Source organism: Moschus berezovskii, chromosome X, assembly GCF_049115385.1.
Source record: "Moschus berezovskii isolate FMDL1 chromosome X, NW_MosBer_1.0, whole genome shotgun sequence".
In the NCBI taxonomy this organism is placed as follows: Eukaryota; Metazoa; Chordata; class Mammalia; order Artiodactyla; family Moschidae; genus Moschus; species Moschus berezovskii.
In genome coordinates, this window is record NC_142488.1 from 8327722 (window position 1) to 8354565 (window position 26844).

Consider the following 26844-nt stretch of genomic DNA (forward strand, 5'->3'; position numbering starts at 1 on the left):
ACGACTGAGCGACTTCACTTTCACTTTTTACTTTCACACATTGGAGAAGGAAATGGCAACCCACTCCAGTGTTCTTGCCTGGAGAATCCCAGGGACGGCAAAGCCTGGTCGGTTGCCCTCTATGGGGTCGCACAGAGTCAGACATGACTGAAGTGACTTAGATGCAGCAGCAGCAGCACCCATTTACACCCCCACTGAGAGTGTAGGAGAATTCCCTTTTGCCTCCATCCTCTGCAGCCCATATTCTCTGTAGATTTTTAGACAGGGGCCACTCTGACCTGTGGGAGGGGACTTTTCATGGGAGTTTTGATTTGCGTGGATTTAACACATAGCAGCGTCCTGCAGTCCATGGAATTGCAAAGAGGAGGACACAACTGAGCACCTTAACTGAATACATAGTGAGCTGGACAAACTTGCCAGGTGCTTTTTGATATTGTACAGTGCCTCCAGTTTACCTCTTGACATTGTTTTCTTGAAAGGTGGCCCTGTTTTGAATTCCTGTCTGAAGATCTACCCCGGGACATGACTGGATGGGAGAGGTCAGTTACATTCCCTCAGGCCTTGTGAATATGAAGAGACCAGCAGCACTAGGTTTAAAAATGTTTTTCTGAATGACGGTTCTAAGGCAACAGCATTGCTTCCTGCCCCACTCTGGTCCTCAGGCATTGAGTCTCATGGAAAACTCTGTTCATGGTTTGTCATCTAGAGTGGAATGTGCCAAGGCTTGAGGCTCATTTCTCCGTCCCCCTTACCCAGGGTCCCCAGGACACATGGCAGTTTGTGGACCCCACTCCACAGAGGGTGCTGTTATCTGTAGGTGTGGTGACCCTAAAGACAGAGGCTGGAGGTAGGAACCCCAGCCTAGGGGACAGAGTGGCCAGGGCACCTTGCAAACCTGTTCCAGCCCGGAGGCTCCACCAATTCTTGGGTGATGGAGGCTTGGTTTCTTTGCAGGAGGTTCCACCTGCATGTGGAGATTGGTGCTCATGCAGAGGGAAGGAGGCACCCCAGGTCCGTTCTGGGGTCACATTTCCTCCCACATGCTCACAGCTCCGTCTGCATTGAAGCCCTCCAGTCTTGGGACTGAAACCAGCTCAGGCTCCAGGGGTGTGACACCATCCAGGTCAACATGTCCTGAGGCAGTAGAGTCAGACTTTCTGATTCCTTTGTTATACTTTCATTCCCTAAATTGAATTGGCCTATGTAGTTGAATCACAAGGTTGTGGGTGTTTTTTGTTTTTCTTTTGGATGGACAGCAACTCGATTCACTTGTACGTAGATGTGTATGTCTTCTCTTCCAGGTTCTTTTCCGGTATAGGATGTTACAGTGTTGAATAGGATTCCTATCTACACAGTGGTTCCTGGTGCATTCTTTTTTTATTTTTTTAATAATATTTGACTCCCTATGTTAGATGGAATCAAATCATTACTCCATGTCCCACAATTTTGTTTTGTTTTTTCTTTCTGGGGACAACTGATTCTTTTCGGAGTCTGTGAGACTGTTCCTATTTGGTAAAGAAGTTCATGTGTATCCATTTTTAGATCCCAGCTACAGGTGATATCTTTTGCTAATATCCCTCTCTGTCGCCCTCACCTCACTTGCTATGATCATCTCTACTTTATTCCCTGAGGCTGTACATGGCATTCTTTCCTGCTTGTTATGGCTGAGTGGGGGTTCATCGTCTATATATCCCATCTTTATTCGTTGTCGATGTCTTTGCTTGCACACAATTTTTCCCATTCTGAGGACAGTCTTTCTCTTTCCTTTAGGGTTCCTTTGCTGTGCAAACGCCTTTAAGGTTAATTCAGTCCTGTTTTCTTAGTTTTGGTTCATTTTTCATTATTCTGGGCACACTTGGTGGAATTGATGTTACAGGATGTCCCCCCTATATTGTCCTGAAAATTGCATAGTATCCGTCCAGCATTGAGATCTTTATCTTATTTGAAGTTTATATTTTTGTCTGGTTTGAGGGACATTCTAATTTCATTCTCATTTTCATTATTGATGCATGTCCATGCTGTCATCCATAGTGGCGTTCACGTATTTTCATTTACCACAACGGAGGTGGAGGGTTCCCTTTTCTTCATGGCATCTGGTGGATTTAACCTTTGTAGAGTGCTTGACAGTCACCATTCTGATTGGTGTGAGGTGATACCGAACACCCTTCCCTAATATTTAGCAATTTTGACATCTTTCCTCGTGATTTCATTTTAAGAGTGAGTTATAGATACAAGTTAAAATTGGCTTTGTGGCGGTCTACCCAGTTATGAAGTCGTTTTTGGTGAGCACCTCTTGGAGACTGCAGGAGATCAGTTGTTTTTCACTTAGAAACCCTTGGATCTTGTGAATATTAAGTGCCATCAACATGACTTTCTGTTGATGGGCGGGGCTGTGGCCCTCCCCGTTGTTTTAGCAGAGATCAAACTACGGTGGAGGAAATGAAGACAGTGGCGACCTCCTTCAAAAGGTCCCGTGCATGTGCTGTGTCACCCAGTGCCCTGACCCTGAAGCAGGCCACCACCGACGCACGCCTCCACCGGAGACCCCTGGGCAATCACGGGCAAGTCTGGGTCGGTCTCTTGTGGGTGACTGCTCCTTTCTCCTGGGTACTGGTGCTCACAAGGTTTTGTTTGTGCCCCCCAAGAGTCTGTTTCCCTCGTCCTGTGGAAGTTCTGTAATCAAATCCCACTGGCCTCCACAGTCAAATTCCTTGGGGGTTCTCAGTTCCCTTGTCAGATCCCCAGGTTGGTAAATCTGCTGTGGGTCGTAGAACTTTGTTCACAGTGTGAGAATTTCTTTGGTGTGATTGTTCTTCAGTTTGTGGGTCGTCTACTCGGGGGCTCTATGGTTGGGGTTAATGGTAAACTCCTCCAAGAGGGCTTATGGCACACTCAGGACTGCTGCACCCAGAGCCCCTGCCCCTGTGGCAGGCACTGCTGACCCGTGCCTCTGCAGGAGATGCTCAGCCACTCAGAGGCAGGTCTGGTCAGTCTCTGTGGGGCCTCCTGGTGCACACAAGGTTGGGTTTGAGCCCTCCAAGCTCAGTGTCTCTAGCAGGTATGGGGTTTGCTTCTAAACACGATTTTGCTCCTCATACCATCTTGTTGGAGCTTCTCCTTTTCCCCTGGATGTGGGGTATCATTTTATGGTGGGATCCAACATGCTCCTGTTGATAGTTGTTCAGCAGTGAGTTGTATTTTGGAGTTCTCACAGGAGAAGATGAGCACACATCCTTCTGCTCCGCCATTTAGTCACTTTGGATTAAAGATTTACTGAGCATGGCCCTGCCCATCAGAACAAGACCCAGTTTCCCCCACAGTCAGTCTCTCCATTCAGGAAGCAGCCATAAGCTTTTTATCATTGTCAATCAGAGTGCACACAGAATAAAAACCACAGTCACAGAAAACAAACCAAACTGATCAATCTTTAATGTTGAAGAAGCTGAAGTTGATGGATTCTATGAAGACTTAGAAGACCTTCTAGAACTAACACCCAAAAAAGATGTCCTTTTCTTTACAGGATCATGGAAATCAAAAGCATGAAGTCAAGAAATACCTGGAGTAACAGGCAAATTTGTCCTTGGAGTACACAATGAAGCAGGGCAAAGTCTAACAGAGTTTTACCAAGAGAATGCACTGCTCATAGCAAACACCCTCTTCCAACAACACAAGAGAAGACTCTACACCTGCACGTCACCTTGTTGGATGGTACGTCACTGTAGGTTTGATTTGTATGTCTCTAATAACAAGCAGTGTTGGCCATCTTTTCATGTGTTTTTAGCCATCTGTATGTCTTCTTGGAGAAGTGTCTATTTAGGTCTTCTGTCCACTTGTTGAATGGGTTGATTGTTTCTCTGGTATTGAGCTGCATGAGCTGCTTGTATATTTTGGAGATCAGTTCTTTGTCAGTTGTTTCATTTGCTGCTTTTTCTCCCATCCTGAGGGCTGTGTGTTTACCTTGCGTATAGTTTCCTTTGTTGTGCAAAAGCTTTTAAGTTACCTAAGTTTCATTTGTTTATTTTTGTTGTTCAGTCCTTTGGGTTTTAACCATGTTCCTTCATCTGCTGTATGTTTCTCTGTCATTTCGTTTTAATTTGCTGTGTTTGTGACCCCTTTCTTGGTTGAAAGGCTGTAGTTCCTCTTAACTCTGGAGTCTACCTCTCCTGAGTTGAGTTGGACCAATGCCTTGTGAATGTTTCCTGGTTGTGGGGATTTGTGTTTTTGTTCTGGTAGGTGGAGCTAGATTTTGTCCTTCTGAAAGGCAGTGGCTGGGTCCCGTAGTGTGGTTTGGGGCGTCTATGGGTTCAGTATGGCTTTGAGCAGCCTGTCTGCCAATGTTCAATGCTGTGCCCTATTTGTCCAAAGGATAGGTGAGGGGTGTTTGTAACTACAGCTTGCTGGCTTTTGGGTGTGGCTTAGTCTTAGTATTGCGATGGAGGCTTTTGGGAGGGCACTCATCTATTAATGTTCTATGGGGTCACGAGTTCTCTAGTGATTGAAAGTCCTGGAGTCGTTAGCCATCAACCATTTCCTTCTCCAGGGGGATCTTCCCCACCAAAGGATCAAAGCCAGGTCCCTTGCATTGCAGGTAGATTCTTTACTGTCTGCGCCCCCATGGAAGCCCTTAGGGAATACCTGCTGACACTGATTAAATATTAAACAAATATATGTTGAAAATGAAGAGTATACTGATGAATAGTGGAGACTGATTATCATGATAATTATTGTTATTTCACAAGTCTTTGCTGTCAGATTAAAGCAGGAATGTGTATGGTATCTTGTAGGAACACAGTACAGTTTCTGACTGTCTGTTCATCTGGACGTTTCTTAGGCTGATGGCAGGTCCTCAATTACCTTCTAAAGACAGTGACAGGGTTTTTCATTGCTTTGTGTTTTTTTTTTAACCTTCCTTCGCTTTCTCATCTACTTGTTGTACTTGTTTAGTGGCTAAGTGACGTCAGACTCTTTGTGAACCTATGGACTGTGGCCCACCAGGCTCCTCTGTCCATGGGATTTCCCAGGCCAAAAAAGAAGAAAAGCCCGGTTTGGGGAAAGAGAACATGGGCAGAGACCTCTGAAGACACAGGGATGGTAAGGCCTGCCAAGACGGGATGAGGGTTAGAAAGCTTCGGGTTTATGTGAGGTCTGCGCAGGAACCACGGCTCCCAGGCCTGGCCATGGACACTGCCCAGCACCCGTCTGCCTGCCCTCTGTCTGTCCTTCCCCACATTTGCCAGGATCCCTGAGATCAAGACTGTGGTACTTGCTGGAGTCTAAACACAGCAGTCTGCTTTCAGGTGTGTGGTAGGTATCAATTGCTCTTAACAACTCACTGCTGCTGCTGCTAAGTCACTTCAGTCGTGTCCGACTCTGTGTGACCCCATAGATGGAAGTCCACCAGGCTCCCCTGTCCCTGGGATTCTCCAGGCAAGAACACTGGAGTGGGTTGCCATTTCCTTCTCCAATGTGTGAAAGTGAAAAGTGAAAGTGAAGTCGCTCAGTCGTGTCCGACCCCTAGCGACCCCATGGACTGCAGCCCACCAGGCTCCTCCATCCATGGGATTTTCCAGGCAAGAGTACTGGAGTGGCTTGCCATTGCCTTCTCCGTAACAACTCGTTACAACTCAGCAAAGTGCGACGAAGAGGCAACGGTTAATCTTGCTCCAGTGAGCTGAGGGACCATGATCGGTCACAGGGCCAGAAACCAGACAAGAGTTGCTGAAGAAGGAGCCCAGAGAAATTATTGAAAAACCACTGAAATTGGTTATTAGAAAACAGCAATGAAAACACTACAAACAAATACAGGATATAAATTATAGATTTCTCCTTTGATGGTGCTTACTCTGGAGCTGAAGATAGGCTTTGGGATCTCTCTCCTCGGAGCTCAGCTCCACCTGGAGGGCCACCATCGCCTCCAATGCCTCCAGTGGGGGCCGGTCACCTGCAGTTCCTGAACTTGGATGTTCATGGCCCTGCGCCTCCGGCTCCTCCTCCCGCTCCTGCGAGGACAGCTTCTCCTGCTACTCCTCTGCCACCACTTCAACCTCCTCAATGATGTCTTCCACCAGCCACTGGAACACTTGCCGGTCTGCAAAACCTGTCCCACCTAAGGGCCGCTCCGTCCTCCACTGCCTCCCCACTGAAGAAGGCAGCCTCCTCACCTGGTGGACCTCCTGCTGCCTGCGACATCCGCAACGGCCCTGGCACCCTGAATACTTCGGCTCACACTGGAGAAGATCCAGGGTCTGCATGAGCAGCAGCACCCAGGGAAGGATCATGCTGACAGTGGTGCTTAATTCATCCTGCCTCCGTGAGAAGGACCTGCGTCTCGCATACAGTAAGCAGAGCTGCTCCGAATGAGACTCGGACACATGACGTGCGGAAGCCTCCAGGCTCAGCCTGTCACCTGCTCCCTGCAGGCCCTGAATCCAGGCCCTGCATCCAGGCTGCATGAGCCTGAGATTTCCCCACTGGGGAAAGGAGAGGGTCCTGGCCTCTACACGGATCTGCCCTCAGGGCTTACTTCCTGATCCCCTCATGACCTCTGTGCCTTGTCACTTACCTCCCTTGGCAGGAACTTGCTCCCGGGGGTAGTACTGCAGGGGATTGACCCACAGGCCCTAGCCAGTGATCTGCTGGCCGCACGAGGGAGGTCAGATGGGGCTGACTGGGCCCGGAGCCCTCCCGTGGGCTGCCTTGAACCCCAACGAAAATCGACCATTCTGGGAAGGCCCAGAGTTATGGATGTGAGATTTGGACTGTGAAGAAAGCTGATCACCGAAGAACTGATGCCTTTGAACTGTGGTGTTGGAGAAGACTCAATCTTGAGAGTCCCTTGAACTGCAAAGATATCCAACCAGTCCATTCTAAAGGAGGTCAGTCCTGGGTGTTCAATGGAAGGACTGATGCCAAAGCTGAATCTCCAATACTTTGGCCACCTCATGCGAAGATTTGACTCACTGGAAAAGACTCTGATGCTGGGAGGGATGGGGCAGGAGGCGAAGGGGACAACCGAGAATCAGATGGCTGGATGGCATCACTGACTCAATGGACATGAGTTTGAGTGAACTCTGGGTGTTGGTGATGGACAGGGAGGCCTGGCATACTGTGATTCATGGGGTCGCAAAGAGTCGGACACGACTGAGCGACTGAACTGAACTGAGCACTGTTTATAGGTTTACCCAAATATGTTTACCCAAAAACGTACACATGAATGCTCATAGCAGTCATTTCTAATAGTCAAGAAGTTGAGATGAACACGATGGTGGAGGTGTAGGTGGACGTGTAGTACATCTCTCGCCATGCATATATCAGGAATACACCTTCAGACACATAAGTACTTGCGGAACACCAGCTGAGAGCATACAGAAGAACCTGACCAGAGGAAAATAATATATAGAACCACAAAAAACACGGTAGGATGAAGGAACTTGGGTGACAAACAGGAGTTTTATTAGGACTGGACCTGTTCTCGGTGGGTGGGAACACTGAAGTAGGTGTCCTATCACCACATGGGAGCAACAGTCTGGATCAGAGGAGAAACATTTAAGGCTGAGAGTGAAACAGCTGATCTGTGGCAGCCGAAATAGAATGAGAATCAGACAGTCCTTGCTGCAGCCATACACACCCCAGAGAATGACACAGGTCCCCTAGAAGGCGCAGCAGCCGGGAGCTGGAGATTGGGGATTGCGGAGCAATCCCAGGGCGAGGGCTGCTGTTGACTGCGGAGAGACTGACTGAGGGGATGTGAGGGAGGGGATTGTGGTGGGAAATGCCTGTGGAGATAAACCAGGCAGCCATGGAAGCAACGCAATACTGCTGAGTCAGGTATAGCTGGTGGAGCCATGACCATAACCTCTCTCTCCCTACACACCAGCATCAGCAGCTGAACAATAGAGAGGCTGGTCCATCAAGCGCCTGACACATCAAACTACAGAGTAGGACTCCACCCAGGGTTTCTTATTAAGTGCCTGATGTGCCGAACTACAGAGTAGGACCCCAGCCGGTGGGTCCCTTCCATGTTCCTGACTCGCTGAAGGACCCCAGAGGAGGGAGCCCTCTAAGTGCCTGAATGTGCAGAGTTTTGGAGAAAGACTAGCCAAGGGGGCCTCCTGAGGGCCAGCTACAGGAGCCTGAAAAAAAGAAAAAACTCTTTTCGGGCCATAACACCTGCAGCAGAGGCAGTCCAAGTCCCTGCACACTTGGAGCTGCCAAGGTCCCCGCAAGCGAAGCAGCTGTGCCACCTTCATTCTCAACTATCACTGGGGAAGAGCTGCCACAGGCAAAAAAAGTCTTGCATCTAAGCACACAGGGTCTCTTCAGTAGTGTCTGACTCTTTTCTACCCTGTAGACTGTGGCCTGCCAGGATTCTCTGTCAGGAAGGGCCATTCTCCAGGCTAGAATATGGGAGCGCATTGGCCAATACGGGTTCCCGTATGCTTCTAGAGCACTGTATTTCCTTTTGCCCCCATTGCCAACCCCCCTGAGAACCTGGTGGTGCCAGAACCCCTGTAACCAGCGGCTCCACACCTGTCCCTCACAGGGGCAAACCCAAGTCCTCCAGGGCAGCCTCAGGAGCAAACCCCAGTGGACAGACCACATGCAGAGTTGGAAATAAAACCCTAATTGAAACCCAGGGGCAGTGTGGCTAAGGAAGAAGACCCATAATCTTCCTACTAGCTCTACGAGCTGCAGATTAAATCCACATGATCAACTAAGCAGACTCTGTGTCTATGGAATATATAAAAGGACATTCAGAGCTCCCACAAAAGTAACTACTTGTTCTGATAGCTGTGGACATTGGAGGCAAGAACACATAGGAGTAGGACCAGATTAGAATCTGAGCTGCCTCCACAGCAGGTCCAGAGATCAGCACAATGTTGGAGGTTATCCTAGGAAGGTCAGGTAGACTGTGACTCCGAGCAACGAAAAGAACTCTGACAGAAGTGTTTCAAGATAAACATCTATTATTCTTATATGTTGGCTTGCGCTGTAGAGTCTTTTGGATTTTTTCCCCCCTGTCTGTTGTAGTTTTCAATTTTATTGGCACCATGAAACCTAATGAAGCTTTTGAGCTTTTTCTCTATTTTTCTCAATCACATTTTTTATTGCTATTATAAACCTCTGCTTCTACTTTGGGCTTTAGCAGTTCTGTGGAGTTTTTTTTTTTTTTTTATCTTTTTTCTTTTTTTACCTTTTTCTAATTTTAAATGTTCACTTTTTAAACATTATTTTTTCTGCATTTATAATTTTGCTTTCTTTCCTACTGTTCCTTTCCCCTTGCAGTTAATCTTTAATGTATATAAATCTTTTTTATCTACCTCTGTTTGACTTTGTATGTCCATTCCTTCTTTCCTCTCCTCTCAACATGTTCGTTACATTCATTTTCATTGCTTTATTCCCCAATTAGTACCTTGCTCTTGTTTTTTTTTTTTTTCCAGATTGTGCTTTAGTTAGTTTTGTCCTGGTATATATACTTTTGATTTCCTTTGTTCACACAGTCAATTTAACGTACTTTATTTTTGTCAGACTGTTTTGATTGTCCTTATGGGTGTACATGCATATGTGTATATTCAGTCACACTTTTTATTGTTTTTATAACATCTGCCTCTATGTTGCTCTTTTGTTGTTCTGTAGAGTTTTCCTTGGAGAAGGCAATGGCGAGCCACTCCAGTACTCTTGCCTAGAAAATCCCATGGACAGAGGAGCCTGGTGGGCTACAGTCCATGGGGTCACTACTAGTCTGACAAGACTGAGTGACTTCACTTTCACTTTTCACTTTCACACATTGGAGAAGGAAATGGCAACCCACTCCAGTGTTCTTGCCTGGAGAATCCCAGGGATGGCGGGGCCTGGTGGGCTGCCATCTATGGGGTCGCACAGAGTTGGACACGACTGAAGCGACTTAGCAACAGCAGCAGCAGCAGAGTTTTCCTTTCTTTTCCCCCTTTTTACTTTTTCTACCGTCTTTTTCCTCTCTTTAGAATTTAAATTTTTAATTATTTAAAACTATTTTATTTTTTCTACATTTATTCCTTTGTTTCCCTTTCCTACTCATCCTTTCCCCTTGCGGTTATTCTTTAATACATATAAATCTTCTTCGTCTACTTCTTTTACCTTTGCATATCTATTCTTTCTTTCTTTCCTTTATTTCCTTCACTCTCAACATTTTGTAAGTTTTGTTTTCACTGCTTTATACCCCAACTGGCACTTTGCTCCAGTTTTGTTATCCAATTTGTGTTTTAGTTAGTTTTCTCCTGGTAGATATAATTTTTGGTATTCTGTGTTTGACAGGTTGATCTGTTGTACCCTATTTTTGTTGGACTGTTTGGATTTTGCTTATGGGTGTGTATATATATCTGTGTATGTGTATTCAGTGACAATTTTTATTTTGCTACTAAGTTGGGCTTTTGCAGTTCTGTGGAGTCTTCTTTTCCTTTCTTTTTTTATTTTTTCTTTCTTCTTCCACTGTTTTCCCCTTTTTTATAATTTTAATTTAAAATTTTCTTTCAACTTATTATATTTTTCTACTTTTATCCCTTTCTTTGCCTTTCCTACTGTTGTTTTCCCCTTGCAGTTCATCTTTAATGTATATATGTTTTCTTCATCTGCCTCTATTTAATTTTGAATATCTATACTTTCTTTCTTTTCCTTGCAACATATTTGTTAGTTTTCTTTTCATAGCTTGATTCCCCACTTGGCACCTTGCTTTATTGCCCACTTGGCACCTAGCTTTGTTCTTAACTGGTAAATATAATTTTTGATTTACTTTGTTCTCCAGCTCAATCTACTGTCCTTTATTTTTGTTGGGTTCTTTTCACTTTGCTCATGGGTGTATATTATATTATTTTTTGCCTTATTTTGTCTGGGGTTCAACTTTGATTTCTCGTCGTTGGATATTTCTTATAATCTCACTTAATGCCATAATAAACCACTTGTGGAATCTTCATTCCTGACCAGAAATCAAGACCCGAGCCTTTGGAGTGAGAGCACTGACTCCAAGACCCTAGACTATCAGAGAACTAACCCTAGGGAGTATCAAATAGTAAGAAGTCACACAAAGGAAAGCACTTGCATACAAGACCTAGGATAACCCAACCACCAGTAGCACCCTGTGCAGGACACCTCATCCAAAACACAAACAAAACAAAAATAAAAACCCAATCATCAGCAGACAGGATTACCACCTCACTCAGCCTAGGCCACCAGAGGAAAAACAAACAAACAAACAAAAACTCAGCACAAATCTCACCCTATAGGAACCATACACAAACCACTGGACCAACCATAGGAGGGCAGAAACCAAAAGGAAGAAAGAATTCAACCTTGAAGTCTGTGAAAACATCTGCTTACTAAATTGCAACAAATAAAAGAATGATTGGCTAGCTTGCAAGATTAAGTCAATGTGTGTTAGAGTTCAATAAATGTGAAAGTAAAGAGGGAACAAAAAGGAGGCCTGAAACACAAAAGTCAAAAACAAATAATGAAAAGGCAGGGATATACTACACAAATGAAGAAACAAGCTAAAAATACAGAAGTCCAAATAAATGAAGAGGAAATGGGCAAACTACCTGAAGAAGAACTCAGAAAAAATGATAGTAAAGATGGTCAAAAACCTTGAAAACAAAATGGAGATAGTGCAAGAATCGATGAACAAAGAACTAGATGAAGTGAAGAATAAACATACAGAGACAAACAACACATTTGCTGCAATTAAACATACTCTAAAAGGAATCAATAGCAGAATATGCGAAGCACAAAAACGAATCAGTGAGCTGGGAGATGAAATGGTGGAAATAACTGGTGAAGAGCAGAGTTGAGTAAAAACAATGAAAAGAATGAAGGATAATCTCAGAGACCTAAGGGACAATATCAAATGTGCCAACATTCGAATTATAAGGGTCCAGAAGAAGAAGAGAAGAAACAAGGATAAGATAAATTTTTTGAACAAATTATAATTGAAAATCCCCAACAAGGAAAAGGAAAGAGTCGATCAAGTCCAAAGGCACAAAGAGACCCATACACGATAAACCCAAGGAGAAACATGGCAAGACACATACTAATCAAACTGACAAAGACTAAACACAAAGAAAGAATATTTAAAAGCAGCAAGGGAGAAGCAACAAGTAACATACAAGGGAAACACCATATGCTTAACAGCTGTTCTTTCAGCAGAAACTCTGCAGGCCAGGAGGGAATGGCAGAATATATTTAAAGTACTGAAAGGGAAAAATCTACAACCAATATTCCTGTACCTGGCAAGGACCTCGTTCAAAATTGATGGAGAAATCAAAAGCTGTTCAGATAAGCAAAAGTTAAGACAATTCAGTACCACCAAACCAGCTTTACGACAAATGTTAAAGGGACTTATATAGTCAAGAAGTACAACAGAAGACAACGATCTACAAAATCAACCCCACACAGCTAAGAAAATGGCAATAGGAACATATAATCAACAATTATCTTAAATGTAAATGGCTTAAATGCTCTGACCAAAAGACACAGACTGGCTGAATAGATACAAAAACAAGGCCCATATATATGTTGTCTACAAGAAGCACACTTTAGACCTAAAGACACATATAGACTGAAAGTGAGAGGGTGGAAAAACATATTTCATGCAAATGGGAAGCAAAAGAAAGGTGTATTAGCAATCCTCATATCAGACAAAATAGACCTTAAATTAAAGAAGATTACAAGAGATAAGGAAGGACACGACATAATGATCAAGGGCTCAATCCAGGAGGAAGACATAACAAGTTTAAATATCTATGCACCCAACATAGGAGCACCTCAATATATAAGAAAAACACTAACAGACATAAAAGGAGAAACTGACAGTAACACAATCATAGCAGGAAAGTTGAACACCCCACTCACACCAATGGACAAATCATCCAAACACAAAATTAATAAGGAAACCTATGTCTTAAATGATACATGAGATGAGATGGATCTCATTGATATCTTCAGGGCATGCCATCCAAATGCAGAAGAATAAATCATCTTCTCAAGTGCACACGGAACATTCTCCAGGACAGACCACACTGTGGCTACAAATCAAACCTCAGTAAATTGAAGAACATTGAAATTGTAATAAGCATCTTCTCCAACCGCAATGCTATGAAATGAGTATGAAAATTATATACTACCCAAAGCAGTCTGTAGATTCAGTGCAATCCCTATCAAGCGACCAACGGTGTTTTTCACAGAACTAGAACAAATAATTTCACAATGGGTACGGAAATACAAAAAAACTCGAATAGCCAAAGCAATCACTTTAAACAATTTATTTATTTTAATTGGAGGCGAATTACTTTACAATCTTGAGAAAGAAGTATGGAATTGGAGGAATCAACATGCCTGACTTCAAAACATCCTACTAAGCTACAATCATGGTATGGTACTGGCACAAAGACAGAAATAGAGATCAATGGAACAAAACAGAAAGCACAAAGATAAAACCACGCACCTAGACACCTTATCTTTAGCAAAGCAGGCAAGAATACACAATGCAGGAAAGACAATCTCTTTAACAACTGGTGTTGGGAAATCTGGTCAACCACTTGGAAAAGAATGAAACTAGAACACTTTCTAACGCCACACCGAAAAATAAACTCAAAATGGGTTAGAAATGTTAAGACCAGAAACTTTTAAACTCCTAGAGGAAAACATAGGCAAAACACTCTCTGACATAAGTCACAGCAGGATACCTTATGACCCACCCCCCAAAGCAATGGAAATAAAAGCAAAAATAAACAAATGGGACCTAATTAAACATAAAAACTTTGTACGACGAAGGAAATTATAAGCCAGGTGAATAGACAGCCTTCAGAATGGGAGAAAATCAGCAACTGAAGCAACTGGCAAAAAATTAATCTCAAAAATATACAGGCAGCTCATGCAGCTCAATTCCAGAAAAATAAACGATCCAGTTGAAAAATGGGCCAAAGAACTAAACAGACATTTCTCCAAAGAAGACATACAGATGGCTAAAAAACACATGAAAATATGCTCAACATCACTCATTATCAGAGAAATACAAATGAAAACCACAATGAGGTACCATCTCATGCCAATCAGAATGGCTGTTATCCAAAAGTCGACAAACGATAAATGCTGTAGAGGGTGTGGAGAAAAGGGAACTCTCTTACACTGTTGGTGGGAATGCAAACTAGTACGGCCCCTATGGAGAACAGTGTGGAGATTCCTTAAAAGACTGGAAATAGAGCTGCCATATGACCCAGCAATCCCACTGCTGGGCATACACACCGAGGAAACCAGATCTGAAAGAGACAGCCATGCCCCAATGTTCATTGCAGCACTGTTTACAATAGCTAGGACATAGAAGCAACCTAGATGTCCGTAGGCAGAGGAATGGATAAGAGAGTTGTAGTACATATACACAACGGTATATTCAGTTCAGTCACTCAGTCATGTCCGACTCTGCGATCCCATGAACTGCAGCACGCCAGGCCCCCCTGTCCATCACCAACTCCTGGAGTCCACCCAAACCCATGTCCATTGAGTTGGGATGAGATCCAACAATTTTATCCTCTGTCATCCCCTTCTCCTCCTGGCCTCAATCTTTCCCAGCATCAGGGTCTTTTCCAATGAGTCAGCTCTTCGTATCAGGTGGCCAAAGTAGTGGAGATTCAGCTTCAACATCAGTCCTTCCAATGAACACCCGGGGCTAATCTCCTTTAGGATGGACTGCTTGGAAATCCTTGCTGTCCCAGGGACTCTCAAGAGTGCTCTCCAACACCATAGATCAAAAGCATCAATTCTTTGGCACTCAGCTTTCTTTATAGTCCAACTCTCACGTACATATATGCCCACTGGAAAAACCATAACCTTGACTAGATGGACCCTTGTTGACAAAGTAATGTCTCTGCTTTTTAATATGCTGTCTAGGTTGGTCATTACTTTCCTTCCAAGCAGTAAGCATCTTTTAATTTCGTGGCTGCAATCACCATCTGCAGTGATTTTGGAACCCCCAAAAATAAAGTCAGCCACTGTTTTCCCCATGTATTTGCCACAAAGTGATGGGACCAGATGCCATGATCTTATTTTCCTGAATGTTGAGATTTAAGCCAATTTTTTCACTCTCCTCTTTCACTTTCATTAAGAGGCTCTTTAGTTCTTCTTCACTTTCTGCCATAAGGGTGGTGTCATCTGCATATCTGAAGTTATTGATATTTCTCCCAGCAATCATGATTCCAGCCTGTGCTTCCTCCAGCTGAGCGTTGCTCATTATGTACTCTACATATAAGTTAAATAAGCAGGGTGACAATATACAGGCTTGACGTGCTCCTTGTCCTATTTGGAATCAGTTTGTTGTTCTGTCTCCAGTTCTAGCTGTTGCTTCCTGACCTGCATACAGGTTTCTCAAGAGGCAGGTAAGGTGGTCTGGTATTCCCATCTCTTTCAGAGTTTTCCACAGTTTATTGTGATCCACACAGTCAAAGGCTTTGGCACAGTCAATAAAGCAGGAATAGATGTTTTTCTGGAACTCTCTTGCTTTTATGACGATCCAGCGGATGTTGGCAGTTTGAGAACTGGTTCCTCTGCCTTTTCTAAAGTCCTCTAGAACATCTGGAAGTTCACGGTTCATGTATTGCTGAAGCCTGGCTTGGAGAATTTTGAGCATGACTTTACTAGTATGTGCGATGAGTGCAGCTGTGCGCTAGTTTGAGCATTCTTTGGAATTGCCTTTCTTTGGAATTGGAATGAAAACTGACCTCTTCCAGTCCTATGGCCACTGCTGAGTTTTCCAAATTTGCTGACATATTGAGTGCAGCACTTTCACAGCATCATCTTTTAGGATTTGAAATAGCTCAACTGGAATTCCATCACCTCCACTAGCTTTGTTCATAGTGATGCTTTCTAAGGCCCACTTGTCTTCACATTCCTGGATGTCTGGCTCTAGGTGAATGATCACACCATCGTGATGATCTGAGTGGTAAAGATCTTTTTTTACAGTTCTTCTGTGTATTCTTGCCATCTCTTCTTAGGTTTCCTTTAGGATGGACTGGTTGGATCTCCTTGCTGTCCAAGGGACTCTCAGGAGTCTTCTACAACAGGACAGTTCAAAAGCATCAATTCTTCCACGCTCAGCTTTCTTTATAGTCCAACTCTCACAGCCGTACAGGAGTACTGGGAAAACCATAGCTTTGACTAGGCAGACCTTTCTTGGCAAATAATTGTCTCCACTTTTTAACGTGCTGTCTATGTTGATCATAACTGTTCTTCAAAGGAGCCGGCATCTTTTAATTTCCTGGCTTCAGGACCACCTGCAGTGATTTTTGGAGTCCCTCAAAATAAAGTCTGTCACTGTTTCCATTGTTTCCCCATCTATTTGCCATGAAGTGATGGGATCAGATGCCAAATTCTCTATGCTTCACAGATTAAAGCATTTGCACTGTTATATAAACAGAGATTTTCAAATGTGAAGTATGGAGCTCTGTATGTTTCACATGTGGAACTCTTAGTACAGATTTTCCTAAGTGAAATATGGAATGATGTGTATTTTATAGTTGAAAATCAAGCATATATTGTTCTGCTTGTACTAAGTCATTCTGGTTATTTCATATTAGAAAATCGGTGTGCTGATTTTCCAACAAAAATAAGTAATACTCTAGAATGATCATATAGACCACTGGAAACAGATTTTCATATATGCAATTTTTCACGTTTAATGTATAGAAAAATCGTCCCAGATACTCCTGTGAAAAATATAGAATTTCTTTTTCTCTATATTTCATGTATGTATATACAGTGCCAATTTTCTCACATCACATAGGAATTGTCTATATTTCACATTTGAAATCTGGCCACTCATTTTCTTCCTGAAATAGGAAACACTCTATATATCACATATGGAAATCCCTGCTCAAGTTTTCACACATGAAGCGTTGAATCTTCTGTGTACACATATGAAAACCCATCCCCACTGAGATCTGAAATTTCATATCTTTCAGATATGAACATCTGTGCAATGACTTTACTACATAAAACTCTGGAATACTGTATAGATCACAAATGAAAATCAGGTTGACAATTTCACTCAATTTAGTAGCAAATTTTCTACTTTTTACCTATGAATATATCAATGCTGACTTAATGCCAAGATATACTGAACTTTCCGTATTTCACACTACGAAACCGGGAGGCAGATTTTCGTACCTGTAATGGGGAATTCCCTATAGGTTCTGTGTGAAAATCTGGAGAGTGATTTCCTTACCTGAAACTCAGAATCCTCTACATTTCATATATGACCATTTGGCATTGGTTTCCTTAAGACACAGAGAAAAAATATGGAATTGGAATGATCTCTATTTCATAAGGGAAAATCTGGGCACCATTATTTCTTCATGAAATATGGAATTTCTTGTCCTTCTCATATATATATATAAAGACACAGATTTTCCACCAGGAAGTTTGGAATTCTCTGTATCTCCTATATCACAATCCAGGCGCCAGTTCTCCCTCATGCAAGTTGGATTTCTCTGTATTTCATGTGAAAACAACCAACTGGAGATTTTCCTATAAGAGGTGTGGAAATGTCCACATTGCATATGAACCACGGTCCCTCAGCTACTGAAACACCTGTGTTCCCTGTTTGCATTTGTGTCTTTGTGCCTTGAACATGTGTGTGTGTACAGGCATGTGCTCGTGTGGCCTGTGTTTGTGTGTGTTTCTGTGTGGGCGTGTCTCTGGCCCACTTCAGACGCAGAAAGGAAGGCAACAGGACATGAGATGTGGAACAAACAGAGGAGGAGGCAGGAGGCATGCACAGACTCAGAGAGACTGGTTGATACATCTGTGCGGTGCCCCTGTCCAGGACAAGAATGAGGAAAGGATGGCCACTGACAACTCAGGACAGTGGGCCCACTAATCTGGAACCACATCAAGAGACATAAACATGGTCACAATTTCTGCTGTGTTGTCACATGTGTTTGTACCTAGGAGCAGGGCTGAAGGCTTGAGGCATCACCCGGAGTAAATCACGTAGTGTGGAGCTTTTACACCACGGCCTGTGGACCCATCAGTCTGTGGCACGTGAGCTAACCTGTGGAAATGGGGACGAGGCCAGGGCAGGACCTGCGACTGTGGTAAGGACAAGGTCCTTTGGAAAAGAGCAGAGCCTGGGAAGAGGAGGCACTGAAAGAGAGCCTGATGCCCTGGAGACGTGTTCCACACATGTGAGGAGGAGACTGGGGAAGGGGCTGAGCTAGTGCTGCCAAGGACCAGCACGTCAGACAGGACCGTACCTCAAAGAGTGTGGCTCACACTGACACCATGGGAGAGAAATACCGTGTTAAGTAAACTCTCAGTGTGGATCCCCCAGCGTCTGATGAGACAGGGTGTGAGCATGGGAATCCATTCAGGCACATCCAGCCTACGTGGCAGTGCAGAAAGCAGAAGAAAGTCAACGTTTGGGCTGTATGTGTGTACCCCTCTGCCTGTGTGTGCCTGTGAGGGCGGGAACAGGGAGGAAGCAGGGGTGGTGGGCTGCTTGCCTGCAGGCACCCTGGGACAGTCAGAGACAGGGATGCCTCAGAGGGCCGCTCAGAGCCAGCTGCTTGTCAGGTTCAGGGAATAGGGAATAGCAGTCTGGCCAAAGAAGCCACATTGCTCATGCCAGAATTCCTGCCCTGAATTCTTTCCTTTCTCTGGGATCTCATCCTTGTCTGTGGAAGGCAGAGGGCCAAAGGTGTGGGTGCAGGCAGGGGGTAGAGAGGGAATGGGCACCTGCCTTTCCAAAGCACATGAGTGTCACCTGGGTTTGTGCCTCCCGGGTTACCGGAGGGGCCGGATGTAACTGTTAATCGGTCTATATTACACATAGGCCAAAACTGCTACCAAGTGTGCCCACGTGATCTAGGCAGCCGTCAAGTACACAGCAACTGATGGCCAGGATGAGCACTTTTGCCCCCTGTAACACTTGGGTCAGGAGCTCTCCTCTTCTCGGAAGGGCATCCACTGCCACGTACGTGGCAGCCTTGTCCCGGCTCTCAGCTGTGGGTGTGGGAAAAGCCTGCGGCTGACAGACCTACAGCCAGGGGTTCCAGGATGGTGTGGTTTGGGGGTGAGGATTGGTGGCCGGACAGGGAGCCAAGTGAAGTGGTGTGCTCCTTCCTCAGAGGATGGCTGTGTTCCCAAGATTGCTCTAAGCTAAGGTATAAGTTTTGAGATGGACTCTGTAGCAGCTGAGTGACGCTGAGATCAGTGTGTGCTCTCCCCAACCAACCACCCCACGCCTCTCGCCCCTCCACCATGCACAGGGCTTGCAGATTGGATCTGAGGTGAGCACCACTGTCCCTGTGGTTCCCCAGAACCCTGTCTCACCTATGTGGCCGCCTGAACACACATAGTCACCCGCTGACTCAGAGGCAGTTTCAAGCTTGACGAGGATTGCAGCATCAGGGTCGGGTTCCTTGCCTTTACTGCCCAACTGGCTGGGCTGTCCCACTTACTTGTCTGACACATTCGCCCTGTGGCTCAAGCTAATGGCTTCAGCGGACCTGCCCACCGCTTTGTCTTGAGCCGAGATTCGCAGCTGGATCACCACAGCCAGAGTGCTCAGATTTCCAAGGGGTGTGTCCCTGTAAGGAAAGGCCTTTAGGCTCCATTTGATTGGTTCGTGATGGGGTTTGGAGGTCAAGCTGTGGAAGTCGGCCCCCACCCACCAGCATACTATGCTTGTGTGAGGGCACAAGCCTCCCAGCACATGCGTATCTCAGCTTCCCTGTTGATACGCTGTGGGCCGGCAACCAATGTGAGGGGCCTGACTGAGCCTTTGCAATGACTTTGCCTGTCGCCTAGTGTATTCTGGTGTCCAGGTCCTTCGCAAGTCAGGGTCATGGCTAGGGCCACATGGAGAGTGAGATCAGAGGAAGACAGGAGCACCCTGGGACCACCCTCATCTTCTTTGGTGTCAGCTCGAGTATTCAGGATGCCGGGACCGTCAGGGATGTCGCAGGCAGCAGGAGGCCCACCAGGTGAGGAGGGTGCCTTCTTCCGTGGGGAGGCAGTGGGGGGCGGAGCGGCCCTCAGGAGGGAGAGGTGTTGCAGACCGGCAAGTGTTCTAGCGACTGGTGGAAGACATCATTGAGGAGGTTGAAGTGGTGGCGGAAGAGAAACAGGGGAAGCTGTCCTCGCAGGAGCGGGAGGTAAAGTCAGAGGAGCAGGGCCAGGAACATCCAAGGACAGGAACCACGGGTGCCTGGTCCCCACTGGAGGTGCTGGAGGCGCTGGCGACCCTGCAGGTGGAGCTGGGCTCCGAGAAGGAGAAAGATCCCAAAGCCTATCTTCGGCTCCAGAGGAAGGACCGTCAGAGGAAAAAGCGTCCCTTGAATCAGAGAAGTGCCGTCATCCAGGGCATCCCTGGCATCTGGGCGAAAGCCGCATCCTTACTGCCACTTCGTAGGTCTCAGATGCTCAGGAGGAGGAGAAGGAACAGGAGGAGGGGTGGGTTTGAGGGCACCAGCCAGCTGAGGACGCGGGAGAGGGGGCAAGGTAATGGAGGGCACAGTAGTTGTGATGTCCACAGGCACAGTGACAGCAGAGCCTGGAAATCTCTCTACCTGTATGTGTCTGAGCAAATGACCATCGGAGGCTCCTGTGGGCTCGCAACCGAATAGAAGCCACACACTGTGGTGGGGAATGTATGTCATAAGGCACCAGAGACAGTGTGCCAGATGACTCACGTACATCCATGCCACCCCTTGTGAAGACAGGGAGCACGTCAGAGACCCAGGCCTCTCTTGCTAAAGCACAGACACCCGCACTTACGCACTCAGGAACCATGCTGCAGGGACTGCAGATCCTGACGTTTTCAGCAACTGACATGCCACTACCCAAGACACACATGCCAGGCATCCATCAGGAGCCGTCGGAAACAGATCCTCCCTTGGGAGATGCGGACAAGCGTCGCAGAGGACCAGAGGGGACCCAGAGGGCTGAGCACGTCTGAAGGTGTGGCTGGGGCTGGACATGTCGGTGTGGCAGCTGGGCAAGCGGGAGTACCCAGATGCAGAGTACTGGCGATGCCAAAGTGGTACCACTTAACAATCTCTCGATTCCAGAAGGAAGGGTGGTCCCAGAAGGAAACAAGCACTGAGGCCTGTGCCGGGGCCCTTTCTCTGCTCGAGGCTAACCCTGTTACTTGAGATTCTTCCTTGCCCGGCATGTGGCGTGACTGGCTCCTTGGCCTAAATCAGATTATGAACCATCTCCAGATGCCCGTCACGATCAGCGACCAAGATGAAGACATGCTTAGCTCCATGATGGCTCTGAAGGGCAGGGAGGGAGCCTGAGAACAGGTGGGTGTTGTGGATGGGCAGGCAAGTGGTGGTGGTGGGGACCTATTACACGGGTGCGTGCGTTCAGCATGAACCTTTGGGAAGGAAAAGCGGACGAGGTTGATGCCTGCCTGGCAGGCAAGCTGAGGACCCTAGAAGCTTACACCTTCAATGTTTCCATCCTCCTGGTCCTGGCAGGTGCAGGAACCCGGCCATCCCCAGTCTCGCGGCAAGCTGGTATTTTCCTTTCGGGACAACCTGTATAGACAACCCTTAAGGTCGTTAAGGAGTTGTTAAAGAGATAAGGAGTACCTCTTTGGCATCACTGGTACGACCTGGCTTCCGGGGTGGTGTGGGTGGGTGGGAGAGGGAAGTGCATGCTCCTACTACCTGAATCTTCCCTGTCTCCCCTGTCCTCCTTCAGGATATAGGGCACGTACTTCCTTCCCAGTCCACTGGTTCTCTCAGGATGGATGGGGAACTCCCAGCCTCAGGCTGGACACCAGCAGCCTGAACTTCCTTAACTGGTTGTTGGACCACAACTGTCAAGGATGGAACAGGATTGCTGAGGTGGGGTCCCTCTGGGCCTCCCCAGAATGGGTGATTGAAGTTTAGGTTCTTGCCTGGACATTGGAGGGCTCGGGGCCTGGTCATCCCCATGCTGACCTCCTTCGTGCAGCCAGCAGATCATTGGCGAGGGCCTGTGGGTCAATCCCTTGCAGTACTACCCCCGGGAGGAAGGTCCTGCCATTAGAGGTAAGTGACGAGATGCAAAGGTTGTGAGGGGATCAGGAGGTGAGGCCTAAAGGCAGATCCGTGTAGAGGCCAGGACCCTCTCCTTTCGCCGGTGGGGAAGCTCAGGCTCGTGCAGCCTGGATACAGATCCTGGATTCAGGTCATGCGGGTAACAGGTGACAGGCTGAGACTGGAGGCTTGAGGACTTCATGTGTCCTAGTCTCATTCCGAGCAGCTCTGCTTACAGCATGCGAGACCCAGGTGATTCGCACAGAGGCAGGGTAAATTAAGCACCTGTCAGAATCATCCTTCCCTGGCCCCTTGGCTTCCTGCTGCTCATGGAGACTGGTATCGCCTGAGCCCTTCACGCCCACTCCTCCTCCTTGGAGGGCTTACCCAATGCAAGGGCTTTGTCTCTGGTGTCCCATTGCGCTTTTGTGCTGACTCTGGGGTCTTCTCTGAATTCCCACATCCAACACTTGGCCTCTCAGCACCACCGGACAGGCAGAGGTGGAAATGGCTTCAGAGGCTTCAGGCACAGGTGGTGGGAACAGACTCGGAGCTTCTTCTTTTTTTTTTTTTAAATCAAATAATCCAATTTTATTTATTTATTTTTTTCAAGTTGAACAGACTAAATTTCTTTAAACAAACTTACTTATACTCCAGAGTCCTTTAAAAACTTAATAGCATTTATACATTGAAGGTATTTGATTTTCTTGTAACTAGCACTTCAAATGCAACAAGCATTTGAAGCAACAAGCATTTGACCCAACAAGTAAAACTTTCTACAGTTCATAACTTTTATAAATAAAATAAATTAAATGTACAGTGAATAAGTTCTCTGAAATATTTCAATATTTCTGCAGGTTTAGTAACATCATAAAATACATTTCAACTAAAATCCACAAATCTAAAAACCTGTTAGGCATTTTTAGGCGTTTTAAGTTGGAAATGAAGACCAATGTTACATCGTAATACGCCAATTACAAATAGTACTTCAAATAGCAAATACTACAGTTTGTCCCAAACTTTAAAAACTATTCATGAACTCAACACTGAACTATTGATGGCTATGAGAATTGTTTCCTAGCCTTTTTGAAAATTTCAACCTATTTACGTTTAAGGTAATTATTGATAAGTGCGATCCCGTAGCCATTTTCTTTATTGCTTTGGGTTCAAGTTTATACACTCTTTCTGTGTTTCCTGTCTATAGAAGATCCTTTAGCATTTGTTGGAGAGCTGGTTTGGTGATGCTGAATTCCCTCAGCTTTTGCTTGTCTGTAAAGCTTTTGATTTCTCCTTCATGTTTGAATGAGATCCTTGCTGGGTATAGTAATCTGGGCTGTAGGGTATTTTCTTTCATCACTTTAAGTATGTCTTGCCACTCCCTTCTGGCCTGAAGAGTTTCTGTTGAAAGATCAGCTGTTATCCTTCTGGGAATCCCCTTATGTGTTATTTGCTGCTTTTCCCTTGCTGCTTTTAATATTTGTTCTTTGTGTTTGATCTTTGTTAATTTGATTAATATGTGTCTTGGAGTATTTCGCCTTGGGTTTATCCTGTTGGGGACTCTCTGGGTTTCTTGGACTTGGGTGATTATTTCTTTCCCCATTTTAGGGAAGTTTTCAACTATTATCTCCTCAAGTATTCTCTCATGGTCTTTCTTTTTGTCTTCTTCTTCTGGGACTCCTATGATTCGAATGTTGGAGCGTTTAACATTGTCCCAGAGGTCTCTAATATTGTCCTCGTTTCTTTTAATTCGTTTTTCTTTTTTCCTCTCTGTTTCATTTATTTCTACAATTCTATCTTCTAGTTCGCTTATCCTGTCTTCCGCCTCTGTTATTCTACTGTTTGTTCCCTCCAGAGTGTTTCTGATCTCATCTATTGCATTATTCATTGTATATTGACTCTTTTTTATTTCCTCTAAGTCCTTATTAAATCTTTCTTCCATCTTCTCAATCCTTTTCTCCAGGTTATTTATCTGTAACTCCATTTTGCTTTCAAGATTTTGAATCATTTTCACCATCAAAATTCGAAATTCTTTATCGGGTAGGTTCCCTATATCTTCTTCTTTTGTTTGTGTTGGTGGGCAATTATCTTGTTCCTTTACCTGCTGGGTATTTCTCTGCCTCTTCATCTTGCTTATATTGCTTTGCTTGGGGTGGCCTTTCCCTCTTCTTGCAGTTTGTGGAGTTCTCTTTATTACGTAGTTTCTTCGCCGTGTGTGGGGTTGGACGGGTGACTTGTCCAGGTTCCCTGGTTAGGGAAGCATGTGTCGGTGTTCTGGTGGGTGGAGCTGGATTTCTTCTCTCTCCTTTAGAAGACAATGGGCTGCTTTTCTGGGAGCCTGATGTCCTCTGCCAGTATTCAGAAGTTGTTTTGTGGACTTTACTCCGCGTTCAAATGTTCTTTTGATGAATTTGTGGGGGAGAAAGTGGTCTTGCCGTCTTATCCCTCCGCCATCTTGTTCCTTCCTCCCCAGAAGACTGGATTCTTATATTCCACTTGGTCGTGGAGTATCTCTTCCCAGCTGCTCCAGCAAGGCGCAGCCGCTGTACCTTACCTTGGACGAGGGGTATCTCCTCAAGGCCGCCCCTCCTGCTTTGAATGTGGATCAGCTCCTCTCGGCCCTCCAGTGCCCAAGCAGCCACCGCCTCCTGAACGTGGTACAGCTCCTTTCGGCCCTCGGAGCTTCTTTTTAAGTCATGCAGGGCAGGACACGCAGGTGAGTGAAGGCCAGAGGGAGTTTCCCGTAAAAAACAGAGTGTCTGGGGAACAGACTGGCTTGGGTGGAGCTGAGCCAAAGGGGGCTGGGAGACCAGACTCAGAAACCCTGTATGCCTCTCTCCTGTCTCTGCCTCCTAATCTACTTAACCCCCAGTCTGCAGCCTGACGCCACCTGTCCTGTGCATCTTTACACTCAGACCATACATTCATTGACAGATATTTGTTTAGCACCTGCCTCTGGCCAGGTCACTTTCCAGGCACGGGACAGCGGTGAGGAGACAGACAATAACCTCAGTCCTTGTGGAGCAGAAATTCTATCAGAGGCCAATGCACCCCTCCTGTGGCCATTGCCCCAGCCTCGCCCTCCTCAGCCCACCGGCCGGTCCTGCTGGAGCTCTGGCCCACAGATGCAGTTCCGTCTGAGCATCCCCCCTCCTCCAAGAAGGTACCTCTCTTGACTCACGGCCCATCAGCCTCTGCCACCCCGTGCCCTGTGTCCTTCTTAGCATGTACCACCATCTGAAATGGCCTCCCCAACACCGGCATCACCTCAGTGTACCTGGCTATGGTACGTCCTCAGTGAAGGAAGGTCCCAGCTGCCTTCACGCCCTTTCTGTTGAGTTCCCACCACAGATTCCCATCACGGCAGCCTGGGCGGAATCTCCAGACATGTGTGGAGCAGGGGCTCGGTGGGGCCTAAGCAGGTGGACCCACATGGGTCGCTCCAGTGGTCAGGGTAGACAGGGACCTCCACGTACTGGCTTGGACCCAGGTGGCAGCCAGACCGCTTCCTTCTCCCTGGGGCCATAACAAGGCAATCTTCTTCTCACTGCTCAGGGTCGTGGCTGCCCAGGAAGTGCTCTCATTCCCATGGTCCTGAGCATCCTGTGTGCTGTTACACGTTTTACCTGTGTGATCTCAACTTCCTCAGACAGAACGCTTTGGGCTACATGCTTGGAAGAAGCAACTGGAGTGGTTTCAGTTCAGTTCAGTCGCTCAGTCGTGTCTGACTCTTTGTGACCCCATGGACTGCAGCACGCCAGGCCTCCCTGTCGATCACCAACTTCCAGAGTTTACTCAAACTCATGTCCATTGAGTCGGTGATACCATCCAACCATCTCATTCTCTGCCGTACCCTTCTCCGCCTGCCTTCAATCTTTCCCAGCATAGTGTCTTTTCCAGTGAGTCAGTTATTTGCATCAATGGTAAAAGTATTGGACTTTCATCTCCAACATCAGTCCTTCCAGTGAATATTCAGGGCTGATTTCCTTTAGGATGGACTGGTTGGATCTCCTTATAGCCCAAGGGACTCTCGAGAGTCTTCTCCAACACCACAGTTCAAAAGCATCAATTCTTCAGCACTCAGCCTTCTTTATAGTCCAACTCTCACATCCATACATGACAACTGGAAATACCATAGCCTTGATTAGATGGACCTTTGTTGGCAAAGTAATGTCTCTGCTTTTTAATATGCTGTCTAGGTTGGTCATAACCTTTCTTCCAAGGAGAAAGCGCCTGTGAATTTCATGGCTGCAATCACCATCTGCAGTGATTTTGGAGCCCCCCAAAATAAAGTCTGTCACTTTTTCCACTATTTCCCCATCTAGTTGCCATGAAGTGATGGGACATTAGTTTTCTGATGATCTTAATTTTCTGAATGTTGAGTTCTAAGCCAACTTTTGCACTCTCCTCTTTCACTTTCATCAGGAGGCTCTTTAGTGGTTTAAGGTCAATTGAGGTAACACAATCCAGTGACAAATGCCACACTACCTGCCAGGAGGCCCAGGGACAACAACCTGGAAGGGAGCTGCTTGTCTCCTCCTTGGCGTCTTGTGTCTTCCTTGGCATGAGTCGTGCCCTCCTGGTGCCCAGGGACTGCTGTTTCTACAGCATCACATCACATAGTCATAAGGGAGTGGAAGGAGGAGAGCAGGCCCACCAGCAGAGCTGCACTTTGCTCCCGAGAGCCTAAAGGTGCTGTGTGGCAGCTACCGCATTGGGGTCACACGGTGAGCATGGCAAGGCTGGCCCTGGCACTGTTAGGCTGGACCTCCTGCCTGTTTTTAGTCAGCCTGCTGCC